The sequence below is a fragment of the Camellia sinensis genome, chromosome 11 (genome assembly GCF_055761805.1).
Source record: "Camellia sinensis isolate YWXY chromosome 11, ASM5576180v1, whole genome shotgun sequence".
Classification (NCBI taxonomy): domain Eukaryota; kingdom Viridiplantae; phylum Streptophyta; class Magnoliopsida; order Ericales; family Theaceae; genus Camellia; species Camellia sinensis.
This window is the reverse complement of record NC_138971.1, coordinates 145,648,114-145,670,193: the sequence shown is the minus strand read 5'-3', so window position 1 is coordinate 145,670,193 and position 22,080 is coordinate 145,648,114. Positions and strand designations below refer to the sequence as shown.

The window sequence follows — 22,080 nt, the reverse complement described above, 5'->3', positions numbered from 1 at the left end:
AAAAAAACACTAACCTAATAAATATGATAACATACAAAAAAGAGGAAGAATTCAACTCAACATCAATCTCATATAAAGTGAACAACCTCCAATCCAAACATACTGTATAACCCACACTATAAAATGATGAAATGAAGCTCTTTCCACCTCAAAAACAAAAACCCAGAACTTCTGAGGAAGATTTTTAACTCAGCATTAATCTTACATAAACTCAACAATCTCTAAGATACTTTAGGAATTCAAAATTTAAACAGAAGCAAAGAAATAAATTAATTGGCGATAACCCTCGATTAATTGGCACTTGAACCCCACTTTCAAATATGGCAGCAAGATAACAAAGAACACCCACAATGATAATCTAAGTCAAATCACACAATGAATTCCAATAAAATTGCAGAATACAAATTCAAATATTACACTTGTATAAAAATCAAACAGACATTTTGGTGTGAATTTTTAATGTATCAACACTAAATCCATCAATCCACATATAGAATAGACACAATACACAAATTAACTACCATCAATATATCAACATAATACCAAACCAGCAACCATAATATAAACTGTAAAATTAAATATAGGCAGCAGCAATCATTTTATGGTTCAGAAAATGATTGCATACAAATTACATACTCTCCAAAAAGTGTAAACAAATTACATTTTGTGGAGAGCCAAAAACAAATACATCGTTACAGTGCTGCTGTGAGAGAGAGAGAGAGAGAGAGAGAGAGAGAGTCAGAGAACCCTCGAAGATACACCAATACATAAAAACATGTACATATTTGCCTCGTAATAGCTGAAGAAGATACAGCGTTTGATTGGAACAAAACCTAACTTGGATCATCATCCGTATATCATCATCGACCTAAAAAAGTGAAGCAAAGAGAAAAAAGATTCATCAAATACCAGTTTTATTATAAAAATAAAAAGGTGGTGTTTTTTAATGGATAAAGGGAAAGGAGTGGTAATGAATCTTTCAACCCAATTTTCCATCTCTCTAAACACTCACTCCCACACCCCTGAGAAAAACCACCATTTCCCAATTTCTCGGCTGCCAAACAAAACCCATTTCCAATCCTTTGTTTTTTTCCAAATCAGTGGACTAATCACCAGAACCAAACACCAAGGATGCGGGGGGTAGATGTCAATCCCATGTCCATTATTAGTAGGTTAAGAGAAAACTGTGTAACTATACCTCAGCATCATTCCAACTTGATGTAGATCAATCATAAATGTTGATTGTTCAGCATTCATAAATTTGCTTCCCATGGCACAAAATATCCTACTTTCTGGAATTTTGGTAAGTTCTCGTAGTAAAATATGCAAAAATGCATTACCAAAAAAATTAATGATACCAAAAGGCCAGGGATATAAAAATCGAACCTGTCAGTCAAACACACAGTAACAACATCTACAGGTACAAAACTTCCAATATGGGAAAGGAAAACAATTAAAGCTACCTGAAAGAAAAAAAGAAAAAAGTTATCTGTCAAGATGTGTCAAATAAATATTTCTATTTATTAAGGATTAATGTATTTATACAGAACATATATGCAACATTATTATACAGAACTTCCAATGTGAGAAAGGAAAACAATTAAAGCTACCTGGAGAAAAAAAAAATTATCATATTTTATCATATTAAAATGCCTCACATTTTCTAAATGGTTCAACATTTGTGTGTAAAATATTTTATAAAATATTCTTGAATATAAAATCTTGAATAAATTCTTGAATATATAAAATCCCATGTCCATTATTAGTAGGTTAAGAGAAAACTATGTAACTATACCTTAGCATCGTTCTAACTTGATGTAGATCAATCATAAATGTTGATTGTTCAACATTCATAAATTTGCTTCCCATGGCACAAAATATCTTATTTTTTGGAATTCTGGCATGCAAAATATCTTAAAATATGCAAAAATGCAGTACCAAATAAATTAATGATACCAAAAGGCCAGGGATATAAAAATCGAACCTGTCAGTCAAGCCCACAGTAGCAACATCTGCAGGTACAAAACTTCCAATATGGGAAAGAAAAACAATTAAAGCTACCTGAAAGAAAAAAAAAAGAAGTTATCTTTCAAGATGTGTTAAATAAATATTTCTATTTATTAAGGATTAGTGCATTTATACAGAACATATATGCAACATCATTATACAGAACTTCCAATGTGGGAAAGAAAATCAATTAAAGCTACCTGGGAAAAAAAATAAAAAAAACTTATCATATTTTATCATATTAAAATGCCTCACATTTTCTAAATGGTTCAACATTTGTGTGTAAAATATTTTATAAAATATTCTTGAATATAAAATCTTGAATATATAAAAACTTGGACCAAATATTGGAATCATAGTATAGATATATAAAATCTATATATACATCCATAATCATATATAAAATCTACATATACATACATATATATATATATACATCCATAATCATATATAAAATCACATAATCATACATAATACACACAAATGCATATATATACATACATTCGGTCCCATCTCTGAATCTTTGAATCTCATATCTCTGAATCATAGATATAGTTGCTCCATTTGGTCGGAAGAGAGAAGATGACGATTAGGAAGAGAGAATGGAGGAAAAGAGAAGACGAAGAGACATAGGGGTTTTGGGTTCAGTTGCCTGCAAGGGTTGATGGAGAGAAAGAGAGAGAGAGAGAGAGAGAGAGAGAGAGAGAGAAGGTGGGTCTGATTTCAAAATTTGAAATCAGAAACAAAGAGATGAGAGTGTGTGTGTGTGAGAGAGACAGGGGCTGTGGGTTGAAAATGATCTTGGACCAAATAGAGAGTGAGACACTGTGAGCCTTTGGATTGAGTTCAATGCAATGGTTCATATTTTGACAAAGAGACAGAAGTCCCATCAAGAAAAAAAAACAGAGTTGTTTTGTTATATAGATATATATACATCCATAATCATATATAAAAATAAAAATAAAAGACTAATTTACCTTGTTTGGATATGAAAGGTCTTAAGGAAATCCACAATGCTTCAGACTCAATGCTTCAAACCTGTTGTCAATATTGTTGAAACAAAAGATTATTGAAGATTATTAAAGATATCCAAAGATAGAAATATAAAAATCAAAGTTCAGATTTCCATTTGGCCAATTGTTAGACTCTAATTAATGCTTGGTTGGTTGTGTATGAATGACATTTAATAAATCGTAGAGGTTATTTGTAAATCAAAATTGAATGTTATCAAAATGCTATACAAACTAATAAACGGGTAGTACCTTTGATTAATAAAATAGTACCACTATTACTACTAATCAAACATGCCCTAAGTGTCATTCAAGGAGAAAAGAAAAAAAAGAAAAAAAAAAAGATTAATTTAACTCCTATCTATTTTGGTTAAATTTGTTTGCGAATAGGAAAATTAGCTAAAAAGCCAAAACTAACACATAAAATCAACTCATTCTCTCTATTTAAAAAGCCACAAAAAATAAAATTAAATTATAGACTTGTATCACATACATACATACATACATAAAATACAATTATAGACTTGTATCCAAAGATAGAAATATAAATACTAAAGAAAAATCAAAACTCAGTTTTTCATTTTCCCCATTATTTGTAAATCAAATTCAAATGTTATCAAAATGCTATACAAAGTAATAAATAGGTGTTTTATGCCCGTGCCTGAATGCACTATCTAATAAAATTCTTATATTACAATCTATGTGTTGCAAAAATGTTAACGACCATAAAAATGTATTATGAAAAGTGTCTCAAAGTTGTGATCAAACAACCAAAAATGTTAAGCATCAATCAATCAACCAACAAAGGCTAGATGATTTTTCGTAAAACTTTTAAGAGAAATTATGTATTATGTAGCATACCCAAACAAAAAAACCATAGAAAGACCACTATATCAAAAGTTACATTGATCACAAATTGTTTTAGGACCATCTCAGATGAAACAAACAAATTTAGATGAGTAAACCAAACCAAGCCTTATGCAAATAAAAATGTACACAATAAAATAATCAATTTCAAATTAGTTTAATAAAAATTAAAATTAAAATTAAAAAAGCCATTGCCTATTTTGAAGAGTGATTGTGGTCAGCCACCATGACAAAATAAGAAGCCACTTATACACAAATGCAAAAAATATATTCTTGAAGCCCCAAACACATTTCTCGTGTGTGATGGCATTTTTTGGTGCCCAAAATATTAGAGTGATTTCAGGTGGACAATGACACTTTTTACCAAGAATTTTTTGGTGCCCAAAATTTTTACCAATATTAGCACTATCACATTCTCTCTTCTTCTTTTTTCATCTTGTCGCACTCAAATGCCTCTCCAACTCACAGAAAATAATGCAATGGAATGGAATACATCTATTGATCCTTCATAGTCATTCTATTTTGAGATATTTAGACAGCAAATACTATTAATAGATTAATTTAATACCATTAATACTAGTAATCAAACATGCCCTAAGTGTCCTTGAAGGAGAAAAGGAAAAAAAAAATTTAATTTAACTTGTAATAAAATTAATAAAATTCAAACTAATAATAGATTAATTTAACTCCTAATAGATTAATTTTACAAACTAATAAAATTCAAATTACATCAAAATGCTATACAAACTAATAAACAGGTGTTTTATGCAATAAATAAAACTCAAACTAAGGCCTTATTTGATTAACAGGTTAATAAAATAGTACCACTAATACTACTAATCAAACATGCCCTAAGTGTCATTCAAGGAGAAAAGAAAAAAAAAACAAAGAATAATTTAACTCCTATCTATATTGGTTAAATTTGAAACATTAGATAAAAAGTAAAAAACTAATACAAAAAATAAACCCATTCAACACAAAAAAAAAACATGCCCTAAGAGGCAGAGGAAGGTATGTTTATTTTCTTCTTCCAATTTTCCAATTTTTCAATAATTAAACTTTACCAAATACTTTAGGAAAATTCTACTATACACATCACTCTTGTGGTATGTACCATATGCACCAATTACGATGTTTGTAATGTTTACGTATAACCTATTTTGGTATTAGTTATAATTAAATTAAATTTACTGTGATATTAATTATAATATTTGTTTGATTATATATGTCTTATGTAATATTTGACTATGACTCAATTTTTTTTTTAGTTACAACATTAAAAGAATTCAATTATGACATTTATAATGATTAATTTTATAAATATCATAATTTACATATAGTACATATATTTAAAAAATGGGAGAGTTACTTAACACTGAAGCAGAAAAAAAAAATACAGACATATGAGATATAAGTGATTCTGTTATGAGGTGTAAGCAAAAAATTATAGGGATGCAAGTCTCATTTGTAACCCTTTATATTTGTGTATTTTTTTTTCCCTATTACACTATTAAGAAATTAAAAAAATAAATAAATAAACAATTCAACACATCTTTTCAAAAAAGTAAAACAAAACAAAATAAATAAAACGCTCAATCAGTGAGCCAAACAGTGTCTCATTCCTACCCTAAAGCCCATCCCTCAATTAGGGTTTCTGCCAAAATCTGCAGAACAGTAAATAAACAAAATCTAAATAGGGGACCTGGGGAGCCAAACAATGACTACTATTGTAACGTGAGATTCACTGAGACTGACAAGTATATTTTGATGGTTTGATGGCCTTGTTTGGTTTAATCAAAACCATGTTCAACATCAAACATTTCAAATTAATCATATCAGATTAACCATATCAAACATTTCAAACCCATTACATACATATATATATATATACACACATATACATCTATATACATCTAAAATGCAAATTATACATATAATGATATATATAATACACACAAATACATACATGTTCAACATAAATCATCAAACCCATTTCAAACCCATTTCATAAATCAAACCCATTAAATAATCAAACCCATTTCATAAATCAAAACTATGTTCAACATCAAACATTTCAAATTAACCATATCAAACATTTCAAACCCATTACATACATATGTATACATATATATACATCCAAAATGCAAATTATATATATTATACACACAAATACAGTGATGCATTTGAATTTTGAGTCTCAAATGCCTTCATGGGAAACTTCATTAAACCCATCTTCAACTTACATTGTCCCATTTTGTTAGCAAAGCAATAGTAAAGACTAATTGTAGATCTATATATCTAAATATATTAGGGGAAGAAAAGACTAATCGTAGATCTATATCTACAATGGAGTCATTTTGCTGTGGCAGAAATACGGATTGGTAGAGGGGGGAAACATGACTTGATCTTGTGAGGTGTGAGAAATGATGAAAATAATTAGAAATATGTTCAAGTCCTAGTTCAGTTCTCAGAGAGAGAGAGAGAGAGAGAGAGAGAGAGGTAACCGGGGACTGTGATGGTGATGGTCTGGCCGGGAACAGACTTCGGTCCGGTTCCGGCAGTGACGACTCCCTTGTTGATGTTCCCCTGTTGACGGCAGAGAGAGAGGGAGGAAGAGAGAAGATGAAGACAGGGAAGCAAGGCAAGGGTTGGGTTTCGACAGGGAAGAACGGGAATGGGCTCCAATGGAGGTGGAGAGAGAGAGAGAGTGTTCAAAATTTGAAAATAGAAAGAGAGGAGAGGAGTAAATCTGTGAGAGAGAGAGGGTGTGTGTTGAGAGAGTGTGTGTTGATAGAGATGAGAGTGAGATGTTTTTAGGCCTTAGATTAAATCAATCTAATGGTCAAAATTTGGACAAAGGGACAAAAGTCTCATTCAGATTCAAAAATCTGAACTTCCTTATTATATAGATATATAGAGAGAGACAGAGAGAGATGTAAGAAGATATATTTATCACCCGAGAGTCCTTTTTTTTAATTTTTTTTGATACAATACAATAAGGGATTGTTTAAAATGATCTAAATAAACATATTTTTTAATTTTTTACGAAAAGATAAATAAAAAAATAAAAAGATGATATAACTTTAAAAATATATATATATATATATATATATATATACTACGATAAGTCATGCCAAACAGCTCTAAATATTTCTATCTTAAAAGAGAGACTTGAAACTCAAACAAATTATGGTAAAGGGGGCCAATACTGTTTGGGTTACCCTTTGACCCATCACTTTTTCTTTATACTAGTTTTTTTTTTTTTTTTTTTTTTAAATGTAGATGTGATATAAATAATTATATGCAATATCAATAAATGAGAAATCGTGAAAATATTGGTAGAATAATCATATAATAAGGGCATTGAAGTACTTTCGAGTTTAAAAATAAAATAAAAAATGTCAAAGACAAAACACCAACATTCCACTCCTAGATTGGGAAAAGTTATTGGATGGTCCAAAACCAAGATTAGTCGATGCTCAATAGTATTGTGATAATTGGTGGTCTGATTAATTGACAGTATTATCTAAACACAACTCTTTATTAGAGAACGTAAGATAAGATCACAATATTATGTGCTAAACAAATGGACACTCAATCATGTGATATTATAAAACACTTCATAATTTCTTCCCTCTCTTGCAACGTGGATACTACGTCATCGGTATCACCCTTTAATAAATTTTCACCATTAAAATCAGCTCCTACCATGCGACATCACAGAAAGGCTGTATTGAATGAAGAGGCCGACATGAATTATTTTTCCACGGAAATTAAATTCCTAATTTTGGTTCAGGTTCTAGTGCTCAACTTGATAAAAGTTAGATTTCCATCACACAAAAATTCAGAGTAGATGGGAGTTTCTACTCATATAGCAGCCGTAGGGTCACTGATTTAAGTTAAGAGTGTAGGATCAAATTGATCCGGTTTTAGAGAAAACAAGGAATCGGACTATAGGAACTAGTTTTTGAAAAATTAGAAGTGTAATCGAAACGTTAAACTGTGGAATAGGATCAGAGCCGAACCATAGAAACTGGTTTGGTTCAGTTCGATTCGATTTTACTGTTTTAGAGTATATTAATTAATTTTACCACAAAGGTTAGTGTTCAAATCTTATAATAGATCTTTTATATTTTAATGCCAAGTTTGGGAAGACTAAAAAAGTGTACTTTTTGTCTTTTTGGACTAAAAAATTGAGGTTGAAAATATAGATGTTTGGGTTAACTTTTTGACTTTTTATTGAAAAATGTGTAATAAAAAATTGTAAAAATTGATTTGTAGGGAAAAATTTGAATTGGGAATTGTGCAGCCGTAATTGTTGACTTTTGGTGAATAGTGTTAACTTTTTAACTTTTTGAGTAACTTTTTGACTTTTTGGCTTTTTTGGAAGTACCCAAACTTGGCATAAAATATAAACAAATATGTCATGGGGTTGAATTTTTGGCTTTTTGGCGACAACCCGTTAATAACACAATAAACTACGGGGAAAAAGAAAAGAATAAATTACATTGATAGCCCATTTTAACCTTTCTATTATTTTGGTCATTGTCATTTTAATTAGTTCGACTTTGATCATTAATCTTAAATTTTGTATCCATTTGGTGTAATTGATAATATCAATTAGGGATTTTGAAAGAAAACGATCACTAAATTTGTTCAGGTTAACTCACTAAGTCGAACAATTTATAATTTTTCTATAAAAGCATGACACATATACTTATGTGCGCATTTTTCATAAATAAATAAAAAAATACTAAAAATTGAAATTAATTAGATTAAATTGAGATAAAATCATAAATTTCGAATTAAAATCGAGTCAATCGAAATTATAGAGATCAAAATGATACAATTAGCAAAGAATAAGAATTACGGTAATTTGCCATAGACCCAAAAATAAAAAAAAAAAAGTCCCAAGCCTTTGGCTCTATAAATACATTTGGCTCTCCATTGGAGTATACAAGTTGATCAGCTCCATTTCTCATCATAATAATATTCCATTAAAACACCAAATGGAGCAAACAAATTCAACTTTTCTCAGTTGTCTACTTAGTACATCTTTACTTTGTTTCATTTTCTTTTTCATGAACTCTCTTGAACTGATTACCACTGCCAAGGGCAATCCCAGTTTAGTTCTCACCAACGAGACAGACCATCAGGCACTGCTTGCAATCAAGGATTTGATAACAGGAGATCCTCTGGGTGCCTTAAGCTCATGGAATCATTCAATTCACTTTTGCAATTGGCAAGGAGTCTCATGCGGTCCTCGACATCAACGTGTCACGGTCCTAAACCTGTCATCTCTCTCATTGGTGGGCTCTGTATCTCCTCAAATTGGAAACCTCACCTTCCTTAGGGCGATTGATCTAGGTAACAACAGCTTTCATGGCGAAATCCCACAAGAACTTGGCAAGTTGTTTCGTCTGCAGTACCTTCTGCTTTTGAATAACTCTTTCCAAGGTGAATTTCCCACCAATTTGACTCATTGTTCACACTTGAGAGTTATCCGTGTGCATTTTAACAAGCTAAGAGGTAAAATTCCTACAGAGCTGGGTTCTTTGTCCAATCTCTCCTTATTGAATCTTGCAGTCAATCGTCTCACTGGAACTATCCCACTTTCAATTGGGAACCTTTCCAATCTACGTGTGCTTTGTCTAGCGTACAATAATCTACAGGGAAGCATTCCCACCCAACTTGGGCAGCTTTCCAAGTTGGGGTTTCTTCAGCTGATGGCAAGCAATTTGTCCGGTATGGTTCCTACTTCGCTTTACAACATCTCATCAATCTATTTCTTCTCTATCAATGTCAACCAATTGCACGGAACTCTACCACCAGATTTAGGCTTGACCCTTCCAAATTTACTAGGATTTTTTGTTTCACACAATCAATTCTATGGCCAAATTCCATCGTCAATAGCCAATGCTACGAGACTTGGGCATATTAATTTTATCGACAATTTTTTTATTGGGCCCGTTCCTATGAATCTGGGAACCCTTGATGCTTTAGAACTTTTTGCTGCTTCGGACAATTCACTTGGAACAGACCAAGGCAATGAATTGACGAGCTTCCTCACTTCTTTATCCAATTGTTCCAATCTACACGCTCTGAATTTGGGCGGTAATCATTTTAAAGGTCTTTTGCCCCATTCTATTGCAAATCTCTCCACCAAGATCACTGGGTTTTCTCTAGAAGACAACTATATATCTGGAAACATACCTCTTGGTATTGGGAACCTTGTAAATTTGCAATACCTCTTTCTAGATCAGAACTTGCTTACAGGTAGTATTCCAAATTCCATTGGAAAACTCTCCATGTTGGAACAGCTCTTCCTTGGCAACAATAACTTCTCTGGAGAGATTCCATAGTCTATTAGAAACCTGAGTAGGCTTGGTGTACTTGACCTATCAACAAATATGATTGAGGGAAGCATTCCAATTTCTTTAGGCAATTGTACCGATCTACAAGAAATTTATCTTGATGACAATCATCTCACAGGAGCAATACCTTATCAAATCTTTGGTGTGCTTTCCCTCTTCAATCTATTCTTAAGTCATAATTACTTAATAGGACTACTACCACAAGAAGTGGGTTACTTGAAAAATCTGGGAAGACTATATGTATCAAATAATAAACTATTTGGAGAAATTCCCGCCACTCTCGGCAATTGTGAAGTTTTAGAATTCATCTACATGGAAGGTAACCTTTTTGAAGGTACAATTCCGACATCTTTTGAACAATTGAAGGTCATGTTTGTTTGGGTGGACATGAGCTTGGGATTGGACTAATAGTCCAATAAAATTATTAATCCGATGTTTGGTTAAACAATTGAAGTACAGACTAATTATTTTAAACTTACTATTAGTTAAGATATGATACATAATTCAACGGATTCGTAATCTTAGGACTATTAGTCATGGGAATGCTAATCCAGTCCGCCCAAACAAACATGGCCGAAAGGTATTCAACAACTAGATGTTTCTAGGAACAACTTGTCTGGACAGATTCCAGGGTTTCTCGGGGAGTTTTGGTTAATTCAATATCTCAATCTTTCCTACAATATGTTTGATGGTGTATTTCTCGGGGTTAGAGGACAAAGGCATTAGGATAGATGAAGAAATGATTCTTAAATAAAGCCACATATGCAAGTTATTTTGATGTTGTAAAATTTTCTTTCCCTCACTTTACCTCTCCCCCCTAGTTTTCTTTTCTGAATCTGTAATTTTAAGCTAGGAAAAGCATGAAAGTGGTTATACTTGTTGTATTGTCATCAAATATTTATAACTTGTTCAGGTTTCTATATGTTATATATATGCCATTTATGTATTTTGGTTTATGCTCTCAATCAACAAAATCCCCAAATCATACACCCACAAATTAACACGAATTTGTATGCATATGTAGATTAGAGACACAAAATTGCCAATGAATTGAGGGAATATCAAATCGGTAGAAAAATATAAAAAATTTGAAGAAGTGGAGATTATCTCAGATTCGGTTACCTTCAAAGACTCCATTGCCTTCTCCATTTTTGGATTTCTTGAAAGACTCTACAGTTTGCGGTGGCGAATAGGAGGAGGAATAGTAATGCTGCATTCTACTAATTTTAGACCTCCAAAACCAACCCCAATGATATGGCAAGCATTTATTGGATAATTTTTATATTTTAATGGGTTCCTAAATGATGTGATTTATGACACATTACTTGGGGTTAGTTTAGGGGTCCAAAATTAATGATTCAAAGCATTTTCCAAATTACAAATAGAAAAGAGTTTACAAGTAGAAAATATGAATTGCGATAATTTTACATTTTGCTGTTTTAAATTTTCAATCGGACAATAAATGATTTATTTTATTAATAAATTATTAAATTAATTAATATTTTAATAATATTATAAATATATCTTAATTAATAATTATGATAATTTTATTATTGTATAAAAAAAATAGTTGAGCGTTTTATTTTTTCTATTAATTTTGTTAAATAAAAATTCTTACAATAAAATATTTATAATTTTTAAAATTATAAATTTTAAAAAAATTTATTAAACAATATATTTGTAATTATTAAACAATATGTTGACTTGTTTTGTTTTATTATTATTATTTTTTTTTTAAATTACAGTCCGATGGAATGTAGGGAAATCAGTGGGAACCCAGTGGTTCTCAAAGAACCCTTCCCTTAGGACATGTTCGGTGTAATTTTTAAAAATGATAATAAAAAAGTAATTTTTTTTTATACTTCTCAATAGTTAATTTTTTTTCAAACTTATTTAAATTATTTATGGTGGTATTGTCATCAAATAATTATAAATAAGGAATTACTTAATAGTTAGACAGAGAAAAAAAAATACACAAATATTGAGTGCAAATGAAATTTGCATCCCACGACTTTTTACTTACATCCAGTAGCGGAGCCAAGAAATTAAATCAAAGGGGTACTTATTAATTACAATATTAAAATTTTTTATAAAAATATTTCACATAAATTTTTATCATTAACTTCAAGAAAGATAAATCAAAAAATAATCAATGTGTTTGGTTTTAGCTTTCTGAATTCAGTTTTCTGAAAATTAAGTTTTTTATTTTTCTTATTTTTTTTATTTTAGTGAATATTTTTTAAATTTTAAACAATTTTTTTTACTTTTTTAGATGCATATTACTTAGATAAGTATCCAAATAGTAAAATATTTGTGAAAAAATATTTTAAAAAATTAATAAATATACAAAAATACAAAAAAAAAATGTACTGAATTTTCATATTATTTTTATATTTTTTGGTATTTAGTGTATTTTTAAAGATTTTTTTCACAAATATTATACTTTTATGTATATTTATGTTAGGTATGTCTAAAAATTTAAAAAAAAATCGTAAAATATTAAAAAAAATTATTGAAAACATTAAAATACAAAAAATAAAAATGTAGAATTCTTTGAAAACTGTTTTCTGAAAACTAAAACCAAATAAGCTAAATATTATTTATAATTAGTGTATCATGGACAATATTAAAAAAAAGTCATGGATATAAAATTTTAAAATAAATTATATAATGATAAAGTAATTTTTTTATACAAAATATGCGTAAAAATTCAATATAAAAGTTATACCACGTCATCATTAACATGTGATATCACCAACCAATAGTAAAGAAACACATAGAGAATGAATGCTACATGTCAAATATAACTAACAATTAATAAATCCTATATTTTCATTGAGATTAATTATATTTGCACGTCAATAGTGATAGACATCACCATTATATTAGAATTTTCATAGATAATAATATCTTAATCACTTTATTTTCAATCAAAATAACCTTATCATTCTTATTATTTTAAATGTCATTGACATTTAAAATAATATTTTTATAAATTTTTTTATTTAAAATATTTTTTTTATGTTTACTTAAAAAGAAAAAAAATTCCAAAACCCAAGGACACACGTGACTCCATGGGCCCTTGTTAGCTCCGCCCCTGCTTGCATCTCACCACATATTCACTTACCCCTTATATTTTTATAATTTTTTTTCTGCACCACCGTCAAGTAATTCCCCCCCAAGTTTTCTATATGTTATATATATGCCATTCTCAATCTAATGGTTATGTATTTTGGTTTATGCTCTCAAGTAGTTCTATTGTACATAAAAGAGCTGGCCTCAAAACAAAAAAAACTGATGCCACAAAAGCTAAAAGAGAGAGAAAAAAAATTAGCTCATAATATGATGGATTATGAAGTTAGTTATCATACATCAAATACTAACAAATATCACTCATACAAGAGAAACCCCCCAAACTTTCACGACTTTTTTGACCCTCATATTTTGATTAATATCAATTTTATACTCAAATTTTTAAAATTTTGATTAATTTGACCCATATCGTCACATTCCGTTTACAATTGAACGGAATGTGCTGACGTAGCATCAAAATTCATTTGGAATTTCATTTTATACCCCAAACTATACCTTAAAAATCAATTTGTCCCCCAAATATAAAAAAAAAAAATTAAATTAAATTAAAATATTTAATAAATAAATTTTTTATCTCAATAACGAAAAATTAAATTTTAAATAATATATACTTTGCAAAATATATATATATATATATATATAAATCCTCATTTAGAATTATTTTAAGACTGTGAAGTATGGGTATTTCAACAAACATGTCATACCTGTATTAGATACTTACCGAATTTTGAAATTTTTTTCCTACTAAATTTTGAAATTACTATTAGTTGATCAATTCTATTGAAATTAATTTGGGTAATAAATTAGTTACAATTGCCCGCACACACACACATATAGTAGCCAAGAAATTTTCGGCTCAATAAGTTTCTCCAAGATCGATTCAAGATAATTTGAAACCTATGAAGCACAGGTATGGGTATAAGTACAGGTATTGGTACGATACCGTCAACACGATAAAATCCAAAAAAAAGTAGGGTATGGTATTGCTTAATACATTTGTAAAAAAATATTTATTTTTAATTTGGAATAATACAAAAATTGATTAAATGGTTTAATTTGTTAAATCCAACATACAATTGACATTTAATGCCAAAAGTACAGGTATAAGATAAACCAAAATTAAATATCATTATATTAAATAACTTACAAACCATAACTTAATTTTAAAACTATGCTAAGTACAAAACTAAAAATAAAAAAGAAGTCTAGTAAAAAAAAATTATCTTTGTAATAGAAAAAAAAAAAGAAAAAATTTGAGTACGTATTTTGTATACCCGATACGTACACAAAAATATCATGCGTCATTAAGTACTTGGTACGAGTACGACATGTTTGTCGAATTATCCATGCTTCATAGTCTCAAGATAATTCTAAATGAGGATTTTTTATTATTATTTTGCAAATTGTATATTATTTAAAATTTAATTTTTTCATTATTGAAAAAAAAAATTATTTATTAAATATTTAGATTTAATTTTTTTATATTTTGGAGACAAATTGATTTTTAAGGTATAGTTTGAGAGGTAAAATGAAATTCTGAATGAATTTTGGTGACAAGTCAACACATTCCGTCTACTTGTAAATGGAATATGACGGCAAGAGCCAAATTAATCAAAATTTTAAAAATTTAAGTGTAAAATTTATATTAATTAAAGTATGAGGGTCAAATTGAAAAATGCGTGAAAGTTTGAGAAGCAAAATAATATTTCCTCCTCATATAAATTATTAAAGAAGGGGCGAAATGTTTCATTCATGTTGGTTTTACTCTCAGAATAAATGTTTTTCATATAATCGTTGGGTTTGTTTGGGCTATTCCAATTGAGACTAAGAACGTACAAAAAAAAAAAAAAAAAAAAAAAAAGAAGAAGAAGAAGAAGAAGAAGTTAAATAAGTTAATAAGACAAAATATTACATCTAAATTATAATCATTTTATTTTTTCTTTCACAAAAGTCAAAAAAAATCAAAAAAATTTCTTCCTAAATGAACTTTTTATTTTTAAGTTAAAAAACTAAAAAAAAAATTGTCAAAGGGAAGCTAAAACTAATGTATATAGCTAATGGAAAAAAATGAATAATCTTATTATAAGGAACACAAAATTTACTACTAGAAAGAGTTGAAAAAAATATGACATTGATGATGTTGCGGAACACAGATCTTATTAGGGTCCATTGATTCAAAAATGAATATCAAAGGTAACATCATTCTCTAAACTCGTTGATTAATAAAAAATATCAAGAATAAAAATCTAACAAATCATTGATTTGAAATGAATACTCAAAGTTAGAAGAACTTTTGGTTTGAAATTTTTAAAAACAGTTTTTGTTTTTTTGTATTTTTAGTGATTTTAAAAAATATATATATATTTTTTTTTACTTTTTAGATCCACTTAATGTTGATATACTTAAAAATATATATATCATACAAAAATCTTTAAAAAATTCATTGAATATAACAAAATACGAAAATGTATTAAATTTTTATTTTTGCATATATATTTTTTGTATTTGGTGAATCTTTTGAAATTTTTTCCACAAATGTTATATTTTTTAAGTGTATCTCGATTAGATATATCTAAAAAATAAAAAATAAAAATTACATAAAATATTAAAAAATTCAATTTTCCAAAAAACTTTGTAAACCAAACAGTAATTCTCAAATACTTATGTTGTCAAGTACTTAGGGTAATCATTGGATTTAAATTGATCGGACAGTCTAGCTCTCTATCAACGATTCTGTTGGCGAAGGCCAACTTGCCCTAACTCTCAACTGTTAGATCTACGTAATTGACTAAATGCTATTATGTCAATCCGGACCAAATCCTATTTTCCCTAGATACGTCGTGATCTAGTCGGCCCCCTTACCTAAATTGGGCCATATTTAGCTTTGTGCGTATATCTTGTTTTGGTGGGACTCGGATTCCCTCCCCCACAATAGAATTAACAAAATAATAATAATAATAATAACAATAATAATAATAATTACTCTCTTATACAACAGTAAAGTTATTAAAGCATTAATTAAAGTATATTTGTAACATTATTAAAATTACTAATTAACTTAATAATTTATTAATAAAAGTGATCATTTGTTATGCAATTAAAATTCTAAAAGGTCGAAATAAATTTTTAAAATTATAAAAATTAATTTATATTTTAAACAAATCTCAAAAAATATATTTATAATTTCCATGAATTGATGATGAATTTTACTTGGTTTCCACCAATCACACCATACCACATGATGAACAATGGCACTATTTCTTTGTCAATGATTGATTTTTTCTTGACATGCTCAAGATATTATGTGTGTTTATTAAAAAATATTAGATAATGTTTGAATGGTTGAAATGATTTTTTAACTAAAAATATTATCAATTTGAAAGTGTTTATTCTAACATTTTAATTTGAAGTGTTTTTTCTCAAATGGTGTGTTAGAAACTTAGGATCTATTTGGGATGAGATGATTTTAGTCCAAAAGACTTACAAAAATAATCAAAAAATTTCTTTTCATTCTCTTTACTTTTCGTGTATTTTTTTACAAAAATTATAAAGTCATTCCTAAATACTTTAATTTTTTTTCATCTTATATTTTAGGTGGTGTTTGATAAAATTAAAAACTAAAAGTTAAAAATTAAGTAGTGAAAGCTGATCTAGATTCCAAAACCACATACAAGTTATGATATTTGTGAGTTTCATCACCACAATTGTCCTAATTCTATCAGGGTCATAAAAAAAATAATAATAATAATAATAATTTTTATCAATCATAACCACACAAATATACATAACCAAGTCATAACTAATAATACCCTAATATGTCATAACCAATGACTTCAAAGGTATGTCAAAACCAGAGACCTCAAAAGTCGTAGCTAAGAGAGTGTATACCATATAATTTTCCAATTAATAATGAATATGAAACGATTTGTTTTTAGTCTTAAACATTTTTTAAAATTTTCCAATCTAAAAAATTTTTTTTTTTAAATTTTAAAGCCTTCATCATTACTCTCACTTTATTTCTCAATCATATTAAAAAAAAATTACAACAAAAAAAATCTTAAAGTTTGATTATTATAACAAAATAAATTCTAAATTTTTAATTTTATTAATTTAAATTTTAAAATTTTGATTTGTTTTGTTATACTTACATCGATTCTGCCAGCAATTGTAACAACTCCGATCTATGCTTAGCCTATAATCCATGATTAAGAATGCCTAACAAGTAATTAAGAGAAAATTCTGAATTAATTGCATGTGTATTGTGTTATTTGTGCTTATATCTATCTGACATAGAAATATCTGTTTAAATTTCTGTTTCAATATACGAATTGAAGGCCTTATCAGCATCTGAGCACGAAATTGACTAGGCCAATGTGTAATATAGAATTTTTGGAATATTATGATAAGTTTAATTTGAATTCGATTTGGAACCAAATAATTAGAATAAAATAGTGATAATTGATTAACTTAAGCAATGCTTAATTAAGCTCCACTAATTAGCCTATATAAGACCAATACAACTCTAGTACTCTCTCATACATCCACTTCATCCTCATTCCTTGAGCTAAGAAACATGAGAGAGAGAGAGAGAGATTGAATTCAAGGAGATAAAGGGAGAATTGCTAAAGATTAATACAGAATTAGAGGGAATTGGAGATAGTTATTCAAGCCTAGCTAGAATCTAAGAGAATTGTGGACTTTAGGTAAGAAATTAATTCACAATCTACGAGTTTAAGTTAATTTACATGTGAATTCAAAGAAATTTGAGAATTAATTGCAGGAATTGAGTTTAGATGGTAGAATTGAATTGGAATGAACATCAACGACCCGCTAGATTGCTTTAGCCACTTCCAATACCATAATGGAAATGGAAGCATATCACGATAACTTCATTGTTGGTCTACATCATTCTTCAAGAGGTATGGACTCTATTTGGGTCATTGTTGTTTGTTTGACTAAATCTGCTCACTTTTTTCCCTTGAAAACATTTTATAATACGGATAAATTGGCTAACATGTATGTGAATGAAATTGTGAGATTACATGGGGTGCTTGTATCCATTGTGTCTAATAAAGATTCAAAGGTTACTTCAAGATTCTGGCAGAGTTTGTAACAGGCTTTGAGAACTGAATTGAGGTTGAATAGTGCCTATTACCTACAGACAGATGGCCAATCTGAACGAACCATCCAAACCTTAGAAGATATGCACAGAATGTGTATGTTAGATTTTCAAGGAAATTGGGACACTTATTTGCCATTAGCCGAGTTTGTGTACAACAGCAACTATCACTAAAGTATTGGGATAGCTCCTTACAAAACTCTATATGGTAGGAAGTGGCGATCTCCAATCTGTTGGACCGAAATGGGAGATAGACCATTAATGGGATCGGAAGTTGTGCAAGAGACGACTGAGAAAGTGAAATTGATTCAGTAATGAATGAAAACTGCCCAAAGTCGCTAAAGAATTAACCAATTTATTCGCATTATAAAATGTTTTCACAGGCAAAAAGTGAGTAGATTTAGTCAAATGATCAACAATAACTCAGATAGAGTCCATACCTCTTGAAGAACGAGGTAGACTGACAATGAAGTCCATCGTAATATGCTTTCATTTCCATTCCAGTATTGGAAGCGGCTGAAGCAATCTAGCAAGTCGTTGATGTTCGGCTTTTACTTGTTGGCAATGCAAACACTTGGCTACAAAATCAGCAATACACTTTTTCATTCCAGGCCACCAAAAATTTTGTTTCAAATCTTTGTACATCTTCATATTTCCCAGATACATAGTAAATTTAGAATTGTGTGCTTCAGTCATAACACATTTTCTCAATTCTGAACAATCTGGCACACAAAGCCTATTCTGAAACTTCAACACATTACTTCCATACACAATCCCGACCTTGGTTTTGAATCAATCTCATTAACAATCTTTTTCAGAAATTCATCTTCTGGCTATTTTCTTTAATTTATTCAACGATTGTTGGTCATTCAAAGATAGCAGCTAAGACTCCACCATGTTCATACAACACAACTTCAAACTCATCTCTCTTTCTAAGTCACATAACAACTCTTTCTATCCGGTAAGCATACACGCCAAATTCCCAATAGATTTTCTGCTCAAATCATCTACAACTGTATTAGCTTTTCCCGGATGATACAGAATCTGTAAGTCATAATCTTTAATCAATTTAAGTCATCTTCTTTGTCTCATGTTTAGTTCTTTTTTAGTGAAAAAATATTTCAGACTTTTGTGGTCTGTGTATACTTCACAGGTCACTCCATACAGATAATGACGCCAGATCTTCAAAGCAAAAACCACAGTTGCAAGTTTAAGGTTATGGGTTGGATAGTTTTTCTCATGAGGTCGGAGTTGTCGAGAAGCATAAGCAATGACGTTACCATTTTGCATTAACACACACCCCAAACCTTTGTATGAAGCATCATTGTAGATTTGGAACTTGTCGATACCATTAGGTAGAGTCAGAATTGGTGCAATCACTAATCTAGTCTTCAACTCTTGGAAAGCTGATTCCCTTTGATCATTCCAATCAAATGGTGCATTTTTCTATGTTAACTGGGTTAATGGTAAAGCAAGTTTTGAGAAGTCTTTCACAAATCTGCGGTAGTATCTAGCAAGCCCCAGAAAACTTATAACTTCAGTCACAGTGGTTGGTCTAAGCCAGTCTATAATTGTAACAACCCCGATCTCTGATTAATATTAATCCGTATTTAATTATGCCTAACAGTAATTTAAGAGAGATTTGGAATTAATTTACATGTGTGTTGCATTATTTTTGTGTCTTTATCTGTTCGGTGTGGAAAGATCTGTTCACGATTTAGTTTCGGTTTGTGAATTGAAAGCCTTATCGGCGTCCGAATCAGAAATTAACTTGATTTATGTGCTAGTTAGAATTTATAGAGTTTTATGGTAGGCTTAATTAAAATTCGGTTCGGAACGATTAAATTTGATTAAAATAATGTCATTTGTTTAATTTTGAACAAATTACTACTTATTAGGCTAATTGAGCCCCACTCACCTCTTTTATTCATTTTGATCATATTTGAGCTCATTCTAAGGGAGAGAACCGAGAGAGAGAGGGAGAATTGGGAGAATTGATTCAACAAGAAAGTTTGCTAGAAATTAGAGGAGTTTGAAGAAGACTTGGGAGAAATTGCTAGGAGACCTTGGTGGTTTGCTGAAGAACATCTCTAACCATAAGGAATTGAGAACTTTAGGGAAGAATGTTAGTCTCTAGCCTTGTAATTTAGTTGATTAATGCTTGAAATCAATTATGTAGGCAAATTAACATGTGAATTGAATTAAAGGTTGGGAATTAAGAATGAATTCATGCATGCATGCATGTTTCATAGCATTTTGAAGGATGATTTTCAAGAATTCCCTCATGCATGTGTTGAGTCTGTTTTGATTTTGGAAACACAATGAGTTTCATGTGATTTGGTAGCATTTGATCATGTTTTGAAGAGCCTTAGCTCAAAAATGTACATGCATGTTATGTTCATAAATTGATTTTGAGCTTAAAGTTGAATTTTGTACAATTGATATCCTTTTGGACCATGATTTCTTGAAATGATCTTTTAAACATGTTGTTTTATGAGTTTCTAAGTGTTTTCCAAAGTTTTGGTCCAAGAAAATTTAGTTTGATGCATTTATGGTCGAATTTGAGCTTGGTGATCAAATCTGGAATTTCCAGAAATTTGATCCACGCTCGAGCGTGGAACTGCACGCTCGAGCGTGCACTCTGAGTACGTGCACTCAGCTCGAGCGACGATGTTTACGCTCGAGTGTGAAATGCATATACCCAGAAGTTCTTGTGTTTTGCAATCCGCTCGAGTGAGGGAATCCACGCTCGAGCGAGGGTTTGAGTCTCATGCTCGAGCGTTGGTCGAGCGCCCGTCGAGCATGAAAATCATGCATCCAGCACTTTTTTCATGAGTTTACAGTACGCTCGAGCGAGGATATTCACGCTCAAGCGAAGCTTCATTGTCTGCATGTCCGCTCGAGTGTGGACCTTATTTTCAGTAAATCTTGAGAAATGTTTTCCAATGCATTCTTGCATCCTCATTCCATCCTAGGCATTTCTAAGCCATGTTTAAGACTCCATAATAAGGATTAAGAGTTAGAAACACACTAAGATCAAACGACATAAGTTATGTACATTCGAACGTGTATTTCAAGTGTGTGTTCGTATGTGTGTTCATGTAGGTCACGCGCCTGTAACACGTCCGCGAGGGACCCCGCTACAGTTTGGACTCGATTTGTGTCACAGTCCTTAATTTGAACCAAAGAGTCCAAATCTGGCAAATTGTTTTGAGAAAACAGATTTTTAGAAAAAGAAGTGCCAAACATGGACTGCTTTGCCAGATATAGAGTCACCACCTAAATATTTTATTTTGGGGGAATTTAGGAAACCCTGACTCGGTGCCAAAGGCCACGTGTCTGTCATCACCAAAGTTGCCTCGGCTCGGGAACTTGGGTACGATTGGGGAAGGTCAGCTATGAGCACCCCCTCTCGCCCGATCCGAAGATCGGCCTCTACTAACCGTGATATGTAATTTTGAAAACGTTATGTGTTCTTATTCCAGTTATTAGCCTAGAATTACTATGTCATGCGCACAGCAAACAAGTATAGACCAAATCGCCTAAATTGGAACAAAACATTTTATGTTTGTTTTGAAAATGGTTTGCTACTCGCAAGTAGGCTAAAATG

At 30.3% G+C, this 22,080-nt stretch overlaps 1 long non-coding RNA gene across 1 annotated transcript; it reads right to left on the bottom strand.

Moving 5' to 3' along the window:
- Positions 1-557: 557 nt before the first annotated feature.
- Positions 558-11,499, bottom strand: LOC114306000 (uncharacterized). The gene is made up of 6 exons (XR_014345394.1): positions 11,381-11,499; positions 2,985-3,045; positions 1,985-2,061; positions 1,387-1,463; positions 1,199-1,285; positions 558-868 (listed from the first exon to the last, which is right to left on the bottom strand). It is a non-coding gene; the product is annotated as an uncharacterized LOC114306000 (long non-coding RNA).
- Between the last annotated feature and the right edge of the window lie 10,581 nt (positions 11,500-22,080).